Source organism: Molossus molossus, unplaced genomic scaffold (assembly GCF_014108415.1).
Source record: "Molossus molossus isolate mMolMol1 unplaced genomic scaffold, mMolMol1.p scaffold_m16_p_8, whole genome shotgun sequence".
In the NCBI taxonomy this organism is placed as follows: domain Eukaryota; kingdom Metazoa; phylum Chordata; class Mammalia; order Chiroptera; family Molossidae; genus Molossus; species Molossus molossus.
In genome coordinates this window covers 64658348-64672735 of record NW_023425402.1, presented here as the reverse complement: position 1 = coordinate 64672735, position 14388 = coordinate 64658348, and the positions used below count along the sequence as shown (strand labels likewise).

Here is a 14388-nt window from a genome sequence, read left to right as displayed (position 1 = left end):
TTACATAGGAAACAGTGTCTTGGTTTTCTTTTTAAAATATGGGTGAGATAATGAAAGGTATTAGTATGTAAAACAATGTCATGCAGATAGTAAGTGTTCAATAAAATGTTAGCTATTATTATTATTATTATTAGACAGTACATATATTTATACAAATAAAAACATTATTCTATGGAAACTGCTCTTGAGGAAAGGTTTTATAAATGTTATAATACTTTATATCATACATCTTTCAATGATTTCATAATAATAACAACAGTTATTCTGACCCGGTTTGAAAAAGAGATAGCTAGTTTCTCAGATGGTTTCTAAGGACCAACATCAAGTTCTTCATCATAGGATTAGAAATTGTACAAGAAATAAAGTTGAAACAAATAGTTAATGATATCAGGGATGTTACAATGTCTCAAAAGCACAGAAGTAGAAAACTAAAAGAATGGAAAGTCAGCTTGGGTTGCTAAGACTTCTCTTTTTTTTTTTTTAACATTTATTTTATTTTATTTTTGTTACATATGTTTCTCCTTTTTTACCCCATTGACACCCTCCTCCCCAAACCCCCACCCCATCCCCGGTTTTGTTGTCCATGTCCATTGGTTATGTGTACATGCATATAAGTTCTGTAGTTTATCTCCTCCCTTCCCCCACCATCCCCTCTCCGAAGGGTTGTCATTCTGTACCTTACTTCTACATCTCTGGGTCTACCCTATTCTTCAGTCTGTTATATTCATTATATTCCGCAAATAAGTGAGATCATGTGGTATTTGTCTTTTTCTGCTTGGCTTGTTTCACTTGGGATAATACTTTCCAGGTCTCTCCATGTCGTCTCAAAGGATAAGAGATCTTTCTTTCTTACAGCTGCATAGTACTCCATTGTGTATATGTACCACTGCTTTTTTATCCATTCATCTACCGATGGACATTTGGGCTGTTTCCAGATCTTAGCTATTGTAAATAGTGCTGCTATGAACATGGGGGTACATATATTCTTTCTGATTGGTGTTTCAGGCTTCTTAGGGTATATTCCTAGAAGTGGGATCACTGGGTAAAATGGCAATTCTTTAATTTTTTGAGGTAACACCATAGTGTTTTCCATAGTGGCTGCACCAGTCTGCATTCCCACCAGCACTGTACTAGAGTCCCCTTTTCTCCACAACCTCGCCAACACTTGTTTGATAATTTGTTGATGGTGGCCATTCTGACAGGTGTGAGGTGATACCTCATTGTTGTTTTAATTTGCATCTCTCTGATGATTAGTGACACTGAGCATTTCTTTATATGTCTCTTAGCCATTTGTATGTCCCATTTGAAGAGGTGTCTATTCAGCTCCTCTGATCATTTTTTAATTGGGTTCTTTGTCTTCCTTTTGTTGAATTGAATGAGTACTCTATATATATTGGAAATTAACCTCTTATCTGATGTATCATTAGCAATGATGCTCTCCCATACAGTGGGTTGCCTTTCCATTTTGATGGTGGTATCTTTTGCTGTGCAGAAGCTTTTTAGTTTGATGTAGTCCCATGTGTTAATTTACTCCTTTGTTTCTGTTGCCTTAGGTGACGTATCAGTAAAAATTCTGCTGCGTATGATGTCTAAAATTTTGCTGCTTACATTTTCTTTTAGGATTTTTATGGATTCACGGGTCACATTTAAGTCTTTTATCCATTTTGAGTTTATTTTTGTGTATGGTGTAAGTTGATGGTCTAGTTTCATTCTTTTGCATGTAGCTGTCAATTTCCCCAACAGCATTTATTAAAGAGGCTGTCTTTACTTCATTGTATGCTCTTGCCTCCTTTGTCAAATATCAATTGAGCATAATGTCTTGGGTCCATTTCTGGGTTCTCTGTTCTGTTCCACTGGTCTATATGCTGGTTCTTGTGCCAGTACCAGGCTGTTTTGATTACAGTAGCTTTGTAGTATAACCTGATATCTGGTATTGTGATCCCACCTACTTTGTCCTTCTTTTTCAAGATTGCTGTGGCGATTTGGAGTCTTCTTTGAATCCATATGAACTTTTGAAGTATTTGTTCTAGTTCTATGAAATATGTCATTGGTATTTTGATGGGGATTGCATTGAATCTATAGATTGCTTTGGGTAATATGGACATTTTAATGATGTTAATTCTTCCAATCCATGAACACGGTATGTGCTTCCACTTTTTTATATCTTCCTCTATTTCTTTTTTCAATGACCTGTAGTTTTCTGCGAATAGGTCCTTTATTTGTTTGGTTAAGTTTATTCCTAGGTATCTTAATTTTTTTGCCACTATAATAAATGGGATTTTTTTTTAGTTTCTCTTTCTGTGAGTTCATCATTGGTGTATAAGAATGCCATTGATTTCTTGACGTTAATTTTGTGTCCTGCTACTTTGCCAAATTCATTTATTAACTCTAGTAGATTTCTGATGGAGTCTTTAGGGTTTTCTATGTATAATATTATGTCATCTGCAAATAATGACAGTTTCACTTCCTTCTTTCCAATTTGGATCCTTTTTATTTTTTCTTCCTGTTTGATTGCTGTGGCTAAGACTTCCAGTACTATGTTAAATAAGAGTGGTGAAAGTGGGCATCCTTGTCTTGTTCCTGTTCTTAAGGGTAATGCTTTTAGTTTCTGCCATTGAGTATGATGTTGGCTGTAGGTCTTTCATATATGGCCTTTATTATGTCTAGATATGATCCCTCTATTCCCACATTGCTGAGCATTTTTATCGGAAATGGATGCTGGATTTTGTCGAAGGCTTTTTCGGCATCTATTGATATGATCATGTGGTTTTTATTCTTCAGTTTGTTTATGTGGTGTATCACATTTATTGATTTGCAAATATTGTACCAGCCTTGCATCTCTGGGATGAATCCCACTTGTTAATGGTGAATAATTTTTTTGATGTATTGCTGGATCCCATTTGCTAGTATTTTTTTCAGGATTTTGGCGTCTATGTTCATCAGGGATATTGGCCTGTATGTAGTTTTCTTTCTTTGTAATGTCTTTTTCTGGTTTTGGAATTAGAATTATGCTGGCCTCATAAAACAAGTTTGGAAGTCTTCCTTCTTCTTGAATTTTTTGAAATAGTTTGAGGAGAATGGGTGTTAGTTCTTTTTTGAATATTCGGTAAAACTCCCCTGTGAAGCCATCTGGGCCTGGGCTTTTGTTTGCTGGGAGAGTCTTGATTACATCTTCAATGTCCTTAGTTGTTATTGGTCTGTTCAAGTTTTCTATCTCTTCCTGGTCCAGTTTTGGGAGACTATGTGTTTCTAGAAATTTTTCCATTTTGCTTAGATTGTCGAATTTGTTGCCATGTAATTAATTGTTCATAGTAGTTGTTAATAATCTTTAGCATTTCTGTGGTGTCAGCTGTTACTTCTCTTTTATTTCTGATTTTGTGTATTTGGGTTTTCTGTCTTTGTTTCTTGGTGAGTCTAGCTAATGGTCCATCAATCTTGTTTATTTTTTTGAAAAACCAGCTCATTGTTTCATTGATCCTTTGTTTTTCTGGTCTCTGTGTCATTTATTTCTGCTCTAATCTTTACTATTTCCTTCCTTCTACTTGCTTTGGGGTTTTCTTTCTGTTTGCTTTCTAGTTCTTTAAGTTGTGAGGTTAGATAGTCAATTAGAAGTTTTTCTTGTTTCTTGAGGAAGGCCTGTAGTGCTATGAACTTCCCTCTGAGAACTGCTTTCACTGCATCCCATAGATTTTGTGTTGTTGTGTGTTCATTTTCATTGGTTTCCAGAAAGTTTTTAATTTCTTCCTTGATCTCCTTGGTAACCCATTCATTGTTTAATAACATGCTATTTAGCCTCATGTGTACAAATGTCTTTGCATGCTCTTGCTGCAATTGATTTCTAGTTTCATGTCATTGTGATTTCTTGTTTTTATTTCATCACTCACTATGTTCCTCTTGTGTTAGCCAGAGGTCAAGTGTGCTGATTAAGGGAAGCAATTCTATGGGCCCATATTCAGGCTTGGAATCATAAACGGAAAAAAATCTAACCCAGAAAAATTTCAATTACATTTATTTTTAAGTGCATAAGTTTTTTCTGTATTCCATAGAGCCTCAGAGTTCTTGGATTTAAAAACAAGTTCCAGAAGGTCGAGGCAAAATACTATATTGTGGTGCGTGTGTGGTGCATGTTTATTGGTAGGGTGGGTGGGTGACAGAGAGTATGGACAAGGAGAGGACTAATGAATTTCAGACAATACACAAATAAGACTGCATTCCTAGAAAGTATGGACATTTGACAGACTGATAAATATTGGGCTAAAATATTTCAATCAAGCATTTGTGAAAAAGATAATGCAATAATTCAAAAAAGAAATATGTATTTAATGTTTGGTCGCTTCTAATTAACTTCAGGTAATTTAAGGGATTTCTTGTTAGGAAAAAAAAGGGATTAGATAACTGTTGTTGAAGCTAGTTGTTTAGAATAATTTAGATTTTCAGCAATGGAAAGCCAAGTTGGTATAACATTCTTCTTTACCATCATCATTGTTAATCATGTAGTATTACATCAAAGGCCGGGTTCTTCTCTTGGTTGTCTCTTGGTTGTTCTTAGCCCCTTCTCTTATTTGTCTTTCCTTTGGGGAACATTTCTTTGGATATTAATGTAGCCAATAAAGGCACAATGAGAAGGAACTGGAAAGAGAAGAGGAAGAGAAAAAATGCGAACTAACCAGTTTCTAGAGCTGTGAGAAAAGCTTTGCGGGCAGGATTCCACCAGCCTTGGAGTACTCCTGGGAGATGAACAAGTAATCGTGTTTACATCTGTTCCACTGGGATCTGAACTACCCTCAAACTCCTGTCTTCCCAGGCACTGTGAGCTCTGCATCAATTTTTATTGATGGATTAAGCAAGAAGCTATGATTGCCCAAGCCCGTAGTGTAAATAAAAACGAAACTACATGGAAATTTCTATAATGCAAGGCACGTTGAATGAGAAAGACAAGGAGTCATCTCACTCTAAGATTCCAGACATCAGACAACACTCCCTGAATTCCTGTTCCTGTATTGGGAAAGTGACTTCTTGTTTCATGAGTTTCTCCATGAAGTGGCAAAGTCTCTTTGTCTCCTCATTGTAAAATGAGGAGCTTAGATTATTTTAAACTGTCATATTCTGTATGATTCTATGAAGCATGTGTTTGAACATTCTTACCTGAGAGAGAGGCAGAGCCATAGAAATAGAAGAAACCTCTCTTTTGAGGCTCAAGGGCATTGAGTCTAGCTTGGATTGGACAGTAAATACTGACAATAGAGAGTAGGATTTTTTCTTTGCTAAGTGCACTGTGTTCCCTAACTCTTGGGACAACCTCATTAATCTTTTCCAAATTATTTTAAGCTTTGAGTGTCCTTGAATATGTGTCACTGGGCTCTTGTCCTCAAGTTTTAAAATGTGATATAATGCACTTTGCGAGAATAACAAATAGGGGAAATATATGTGCAGTGTATGCATAGGAAGCGGTTTCCTTAGCAACACTTGCAGTAAGAAATATATATCAAGAATGTGGGGTTACCCCTATTTTTATTATCCCCAAATCTAGTCCCCAACTATACTTAATCATCCTTTTTTTATTGTAAGATAAAACATAGACTTATGCATTCCTATAAGAATTATTTATAATTTGGGGTAAACCCAGCTTATACAAATGCACATAGCACTGCTGTTCAGGATGCTGTATTTAAAGCACATGTATATCTAGCTTTTTTCCCTCCTTGAAACTGTTCAGGAACATAAACAACCTATAAAGGCCTTTTTTCTTGAACTTTCTAGATTTCCATACACGTATGCCTTAATGTCAGTTCGAAATGCAAACAACCAAAACCATAAAAACCACCATGTATAAATGTTGAGGCAAATTAAATGTTTATTTGAAGCCATAAAAACAAGGTAAAGATATATGCCTTATTGTCATTCTATAAAATAATATTTAGCCCCTGGGCTGGGCTGCCCTATTTATTTATTTTTCAGATAAACCCTCTGTAATATGAACTAATTATTGGAAGCTTCTTGAGGTTTCTTCTGTTTTAAGTTCTTACTTTTCTGTGATGGAGAGGAGACTTACCTTAACATGCCAAAATTAGTCTGCAAAGTCTCAGCAAAGATCCAAGAACATAACTTTCTGGTATGATCTGGCATTGCATAAGCTTGGAGCCCTCTTGAAATTAATTTAGTAAGGAACCAGAAAAATTCTCAGGAACATGCTGGTTGAAGTTTGATTCTGGAGGTGAAGACTTGGGGATATTCTTGGCTGAGGAGGTGCTTCAGGGATGGGAGCACGGTAGACTGAGAAGGTAATATTTCTGGTCTATTCTAGACAGTAGGGCCATAAATCAATATTGAACCTTTTTTTGATTTTTCCCTTCTGAACTGCAGGAGAGACAGAAGTTATGAAATAATTTTAAAGTCATTTCATCAACTGTTATTTTCTCTACAGATATTATTGCCAGTGAAGCACAGTATGACCTCCTTCCTTTTGGGGAGGAAGCTTTCTGCTTCAATCCTGCGCTTCTGCACAGAAGGGAAACCTATGTAGCCACAACTGACCACCTGTGTGTTTCTTTGGTTTGGAGAGCTGAGACGTATGATCCTCTTCCCCACTGTTATTCAGAGTGCTCTGTTTTTTAAATACCAGTGGAAAAATCAATGACCACAAATTAGAAAAAGAGAAACAAGTTAGAACCTGAATAATGACATTTTTGAGTTTCTGATGTGCCAAAGAAATGGGTCAAGTGAACCAGCATTGCAATCCCATACAGAAACCATGTAAAGAGAGGCTTCTAACCTTGGACCTCGAGAACAACCCCTGCTGGGGTCCCTGGCAAAAGGAGGCTGCAGTGGTAAAACCTGGAGTTGCCTGGTGATTGGAGGTCATGATTGGAAATGAGAAGTGTGATTCCAAGCCTGGTTTGAGGGTTCTGGCCAGTCCTGAAAGTTACCCCCCTTGACTGTGACTTACTGATGTCTCTGTCTATGGAATCAGCACAAACAAGCATTTCCAGTGAAGCCCAGTAGTCTTCATTCAGCATCATATTATTAGTGAGGCATTAAATTGCATATAGCGTAATGTGAATTGAACAAAGACCCATCTGAGTGAGAAAGCAGAATCAACTGGTTTTTGTTCCTTTAGTTGTTATTTAAGTTTCTGCATTTTCAAAATGTGCTTCTTCGAGCTCTTAAAAATATCACACATCAAGTTTCAAAAGGGAGGGGGGACTCTGCTGGCCACAATTCTTCAGTTCTGTCTCCCACCTGAGTCCTCCTAGGCCTTCCCACAGCCGAACAAGAGACACGGCTGTGCAGAAACTAGCCAGTAAGGAGGTTTAAGGTGTGTGTTTTAAATAGCTATGTGAACTTTAAAAAGGCTCACAGAAAATAAGCAACTTCTGTAATCCACCTGTTCACATTACAACTTCTTTCTCCTGTTGAATGTGTTACTCTCTGTCCTTGTTCCCCACCCCTTGGCATGTAGTCTGAAGCAGAAATGCTTTCCATATTTAGTCTGTCTGGGTCTGCTTCCTCTGAGACTGGCAGGTAGTTCAAATTTCGTTTCGGGCTGTGCTTGACGGAAAAAGTCCATCCTTAGTTCTTTTTTTCCTATTTATATCTTCTTTCTTCCCCAAGGTACTCTTTTCCTACCTCTGCTTCCCCCTTCCCTGTATCTTCTTGAATTTCTAGGTCAAATTTACCCTTTCCTAGTTATTTTCTCCTGTATCTCAGCTTCCCTAAACCTAATCTGTGAGAAGACAAGTTACTTTGGGAAATGGAACACAACTCCATTTCTGATATCCAACATCCCTTTTTCTTGCCCAATTTGACTCTAAAAGAATTCAAAGAAAATTATTCCAGATCTAAGATTAAGTATAAATTAACTATCTATCAACATGAACAACAGGGAAATTTCCCAAACACTATGTACAAATGTCTAGTTTCTTTGTCTTGCATATTTGTACTGAGAAAAAACTTTATGCTTATATTGGGATGTATAAGTCACCTGTGGCTCCTGTGTGGCCAAATTTGATGGTCAGTTCTGTGTCCTCATCTTACCCAACCTCCCAGCAGAGTTGTCTCACCTTCGGCTCTCCTTCCCACACCCGACCCCCTTTGCTCAATCTTCCTGGCTGACCCTCTCTTCTCTACTTCACATGTTTATGCCCCATGGTCAGGCCCACACCTTTCCTATTCTCCATCCAGACTCTCTCCTTGGGGATCTCACCTTTAAATGTTATTTATATCCTGAAGGCTTCTAAGTATGAATCATCAGCCCTACCTCTCTCCAAAGCTCCAGACTTCTACCAAGAGATCTGATTGTGCAGACATCTCCTGACATTTTCTCTTAACATCTCCTGAAGGTTACCCAACATCTCCTCTTCTCCAGTTGAACCACGACCAACCCAAACAGAACTCTTTATTCGCTCTGCCACTCACCTCCCCAACGTGTTTCTCTCTCAGCCTTTCCAATCCCACTAAGTGGCATCACCACCCACACAGTTGCTCAAAGTCACACCCCAACCCCACCTCTAATCCACCACCATCCCCTCTATCTCCAGAACACATCAGAAATCCATGCACTTTCCCAGCTCCACTGCCATCACGCTTGTCCTCTTTCTTGTGCTCATGACTGCAATACTTTCCAAAGCGGTTTCCCCGTGTCTACTCTTGTCTTTATTGTGGTATTTTTTTCCATACAGCAGCCAGAATAATTTAAAAAAATAAAAATCAGATTGTGTAATTTCTCTTCTAACCACGCCTCACCACACTGTCCCTTCATGCCTGCTCCTCCACCCCATACAAGCTCTTCTTTGCACTGTCCAGCACTTCACTTCCACTGTCGTCCTGAGCCTCTGAGGAGTTTAAGCCTCTTTCTGCCATCGAATTCCTTTCTCATAGGTGAAATGAGGCCAGAAATATTTACAAATCTGAAAATCTTTTAAAGTATTTATTACTGTGCAGGCAGAAAGCTTCCTAGGCCGCCCTCCCTTTTTTGAAGCGTGGACGGTGGGAACTCCAGGGACCAATGGTGATGTTTCTTTCTTATTATGTGATGAAGTTACTAGAGAAAGTTGGGAAAAGTAATGTGGACTCGGGGAGACGGAAGAGGATCGGTTGGAGAATAAGTGAGGAAGTAACGTGGCAGGCAGGTTTAAGAGGGGCACATAGTAATTTTTTTTTTTAATAATTCATGTTATAGTAAAATTTTATAAATTTGGTTATAGTAAAAGGAGTAATAAAATAGTACTAATCAGCATTATATTAGTAACTACACTATTTATCCCTGAATATATATAATCTTTCTGCAAAGAACTAAAAGTGGTTTAAAAAGCTCTAATGATATTATATTCCAGGGCAGCATGTTTATAATAGACATTAATTATATGGTATTAAACTAATCCACAGAGCTTTCTAAAGGTACAATAGGCTAATAAACCACCAGAAACCTAATTGCTACTCTAAGAATTTAGAATTAAAATTAGCTCAATGACAAGAAAAATTTTAATAGTAAAAGTATCCAGAGCACATTTTCTAAGGTGTAGTTTTTCACTGTAAGGAAAAATTAAAAAAAAAACACCAAATACTTACTCAGACCTTGTTCCATAAGTGTTTCTGTTAAATGTTCTCTTTTTCTTCCACATCTTATTGTATAGTGGCTTTCAGAGCCTTTTGTAAGTCAGCCACTAGAGAGCAAACTTCTTCTTTTTATCAGGCTGTCGTTTTATTTTAAAAAATACACCACACATATATCAGCACTCTTACAAAGCACATTCTCTCAGATGGTAAAATCGGATGATAAAGCTTCAGAAGGCCTGAGGTGGTGGGTATGGGGGATAGAATTGGGGAATTTTAAGGTCCTTTATATTAAATACAAAGGAAAGAACAAGATAAGATGCTGTGATGTTGAACTACCTTCCTAGAGTGAAAATGAAACCTTCTTCTAATGGAGCATAAAGTCTTATGTTTCATCCCATGTAATAAAATAGGATAGGTATTGTTTGGTCTCACAGGCATCTTGGAACTTTTTCCGGCAAGTGTTTCTAGAGAAGAAAAGATACTGTTTCCAGGTGAAATGTCCACAAATTACATTGTCATCTACCTTTACTGCTATTAGTTCCAGAGGCTTGAACCAGGCAAAAACCAAAAAACAAAAACCTGCCAGTTGAGGAAAATTCTCATCTATTGGACGGAATTCCCACTATTGACATCTTTTCCAAACAGATGTTGGTCCCCAAACACCAATACGTAGGCAGATCATCTGCTAAAGGAAGTCAGGGAACAGAAGAGGGAATGGAGGGAACAATGAGGGATTTAGTGCACATAGAAACCCCAACTTACCAGGCACCAGAGGGTTTTTCTCAGCTGGCCTTTTGGCCAAGATTTACTCACTGAGTAAAACTACTTTCTCTTCTGATGGACTGTTCGCAACTGGCTTTGTGCACACGACCCTAGGGACTCAAGGCTGAACAAAGTTGTTGGAAGGAAATTTCATCTTTGTTTTCCAGGCTTTGGAATATTTGAGGAGTTATGATCTATAATTTGGACTTTTTGGGTACTTTTACAAAATATATTTAACTGCTCTAGGTAGACTATAAAAGATATATAAGAAGGGAGATTTCAAAACTTTGCTAGGAAACACTTTCCAGGGTTTATCGGCTATTCCTTAGAATATTTTTCTTATATCGAAATGATTCGTGAAATTGTTCATATTTGAACAATTTGGCTGATAAAATGACAATTTCACAGGGTTTGACCTACTACTTGCTTCTGCAGGACCTCCTGTGAGAGGCCTCAGCACACATTGTTCATCATTTAATCAGCAACCAGCAATCATCGCATACCCACCAAGTGTCAGCGCAAGGCCAGTGCATCTCAACAAAGACGTCCATCGAACACTTCCTCTGCGCCAGGTGGGTGGTGCGCACTGTAGCAAACATTAGGGCAACCAGATGAGTCCTGTCTTTACAAAGCTCGTGTTCTAGTGTGAGAAGCTAACACGAATCACTCCCTGTAAGGAGAAGCAGACAGGGATACATTCCCTGGAGTTGAAATGCTATGAGAATAAGAGAGGATGAGATTCATTCCTGCCTGGGGCACCCCGGGAAGACTTCACTGTGAAGGTGGCGCGTGCATCTGGAGGCTGATCCTTACTTACATGGAGAAGGTGGTAATCTAACTGGGACTTGAAGGTTGCATAAGATTATTCCTACAATTTCTGTCAGATATCTGCAGCTGGGGTTGTCACTTTATCACTAGGTGGTCGAGTCTCTGAGGGCAGCGGTCTCTCGGTAACCACAGGAGCCTAGCACAGAGCAGAGTTCACGCCTGCTCCCGCGCCAGTGCAGTGCAGTGGATGAGAACACATTCTCTGCAGCCACACTGCCACTGCGTAGCTTTCTCAACCTGGATGCTTCAGTCAACTCCTCGGTGCCTCAGTGTCCTCATCTGTAAAATGTGAGTAAATAACAGCACCTATCTATTCTCTCCTTTGGAATTCAGACATGACTGAACATTTCCACAGGTCTGTGGGTGGGCTCAACAACCTTTTTCATTGATACACCATGGGAGCCCCCAAAGAAAGAACTAGGGAGAGCGGACTTAGGGAAGCGGGAGTCAGGCTGGCAGGTCTGGCTCAACTGAAGCCCCAGTCAATTAGGGGAGTCAAGCAGAACATCTGAGCAATGTAATATTTTCTTTTGGCTCAGTTCTGTGCACTGACTCTTGCAGTGTGTGCGCAAACTTTGGGTTTACAGCAAATAAATGAAATCCTGGAAGAGCTATTTTACCTAAAGCTCTCTAAAAGCCTGGGGATTGGTGGAGTTCCTTTCCTAGCCCTTAAACAGATTGTAACTCAGGGTGACGGGAGGGTAGAGGCTGGCTTTGGTCTATTGACGGCTCTGGAGGCCACAGGCCAATACTGTCAGTGTCAGGGCCCCAGGGCTTCTGCTGGGTGGCAGAGGTGCCTGGCAGATCTTCACCCAGCAGAAGCAGCAGCTTCATCTGATACCAGATGGCATGTTCCTGAGCACATTCGAGACAGTCCCTGAGAATGTCCAGAAATTCCTGAGGGTGGTAGCTCTTGGCATGAGAAGGGCCCTGTAATAAAAGTAGGCAGGTTAAAAGTCAGCGAAAGAATTGTTATCACCCAGTGCTGCCCAATTCGTATCCTTCAGGCTTTTGTGGTCTGGGGCACATCAGGTACATTAATCCTGATTGCAATCCAGCAATTTCTATTGTAAGTGAAGGTCAGAAAAGTTTTCAAAAAATGTTCCTCCTACCTAAGAAAGTAATACTTATTTACTTTTGTGGATAGTTAAAAAAATATGTAGAAAGATACAAAATTAGATTAAAATCACCATTATCATGCAGTGATGACTACTTTTCAGGTATTTTAAAAAATGTATTTTGATGTATTTGCATCCAGATTTTATACCAACAAGAGACATGTATATTAGGAATTGGCTAACTTTTTTTTTTTTTTAATTTATTTTAGTTTTGTGAATCATTTCTTTTATTTCTTTTCTTTCTTCCCCATTTTTTGTTCAAATAGAGTGGGAGGGAGAGAGAGAGAGAGAGAGAGAGAGAGAGAGAGAGAGAGAGAGAGAAGGAGAGAGAGAGAAACATCGATGTGAAAGGGACACATCAAGTGGCTGCCACCCCCACGACCAACGAGGGCCAAGGACAAACTGCAACCTAGGTACATGCCCTTAGTGGGAACTGAACCCGGGTCTTTCTGGACCGCAGGTCGATGCTCTAACCGCTGAGCCAAACCGGCCACAGTGAGAATTGGCTAACTTTTTTAAAAGATATATGTTTTTATTGATTTTTTTTTAGAGACAGAGAAAGAGAAAAACATTTTTATAAGAAAGAAACACCTATTGGCTGCCTCCCAGGCATGTGCCCTTACTGGGGATCGAGCTCCCAACCCAGGCATGTGCCCTGACTGGGAATTGAACTGGGACCTTTTAGTCCATGGGACGACACTCAATCTACACTGGCTGGGTGGAATTGGCTAACTTTTGAAAATTTATCTAAATAGCTATATATTACTATAAAAATTTTACAAATTTGTATCTTCTTTTTCTTTTCTTTCCTTCTTTTTTTTTATCTTCACCCGAGGACATTTTTGCATTTATCTTCAGATAGAGTGGGAGGGCGAGAGAGTAGAAGAGAGAGAGAGAAACATTGATTCGAGAGAGACACATCGACTGGTTGCCACCCACAAGACCCCAACCTGGGCCAGGGACAAACTGCAATTGGTACGTGCCCCTAGCGGGAACTGAACCTGGGACTCTGGTCCACAAGCCAACACTCTAACTGCTGAGCCAAACTGGCCAGGGTTTTATCATCTTTCTCAGTTAACGTTATATTTTGAATATTTTTCTATATTCACTATTATAAAAATATGATTTAATATGCATATTTCTTTACAGAGGTTACTATAAATGTTAAGTCATTTACATTTTTATTAAAATATAATATGCAAATATTATATGCAAATGTTCTACAAAATGAAATCGTGGTAAATGTCATAAAAAATAATCAAATTCCTTCTCTACTCACCCTCACATATTTTTTTCTTATCTCAAGAGGAATTACTTCCAATTCTTATATAGCAGCCTTTTTTGATATTTACCTCCATATTTTAAACTAATGTTAATATTTTATTATTTCTTCATTTGCCCAGTTTAGTACATAAAGTGAGGACTTTGCTTACTGTACCCTCTCTTTCTTGAATCTTCTTAATGTAATTATATTTTATTATTTAGTTAAATATATGGTATTTTCATGATAATTATATGAGTACTGTCTATTACCAATGTAAGTAATATGCATGACTATATTTTCTTTCTTGTGTATTTTTTTTCTTGGAATTAATAATTGTCATGTTCATTTGCGTTAATTTCTTTGACATGTGTTAAGTCTCGCTACCTTTCAATAGCTCTGTAAAATGGCTCTCTATACAATTTTCCACATGGCCAAACCTGTCATATAATTTATCTGTTCTATTTTATTCTGCAAAATTCCTTTTAAGGCCTCTGACCTCTGGCTCCATCCTGGACTGCTTCTCCCTAGGCAAGGAGCCTGTAGATTTTTAAAGTGGTGAACTATTATCAATTGTTTTATAAAGCACATACCTCCAATATTTGTATTATTTATTTGTTTATAAATATATTTTTATGTAATAAAGTAATATGTATATTATGGATCATAAACAAAAAAAGAAGTTTTTGATAGACTAACATAAAAATAAATTTTTAAAAATGTTTCCTTCTTGTGCCCCCAGTGATTGTCTTTCACTCGCTGGGGTGTGAGGCCACTGCTCTAGGCTTACTCACAGTGATTGTGCTGCGAGCTTTCTTTGCCATCAGTCTAGGAATTCCTTTGGGCTAGTTCTTGTGTGAGACC

At 38.4% G+C, this 14388-nt stretch overlaps 1 long non-coding RNA gene across 2 annotated transcripts in view; it reads left to right on the top strand.

Moving 5' to 3' along the window:
- Positions 1–11428, top strand: part of LOC118621801 — a 45905-nt gene extending 34477 nt beyond the window's left edge. Inside the window, exons 4-5 of one of the 2 annotated variants that reach the window (XR_004957793.1) lie at positions 10753–10889; positions 11236–11428. This is a non-coding gene — a long non-coding RNA (uncharacterized LOC118621801). Of the gene's footprint in view, positions 1–10752; positions 11211–11235 lie in introns of those variants that run through there. The other variant, XR_004957791.1, reaches the window with a different exon arrangement.
- Positions 11429–14388: the final 2960 nt, after the last annotated feature.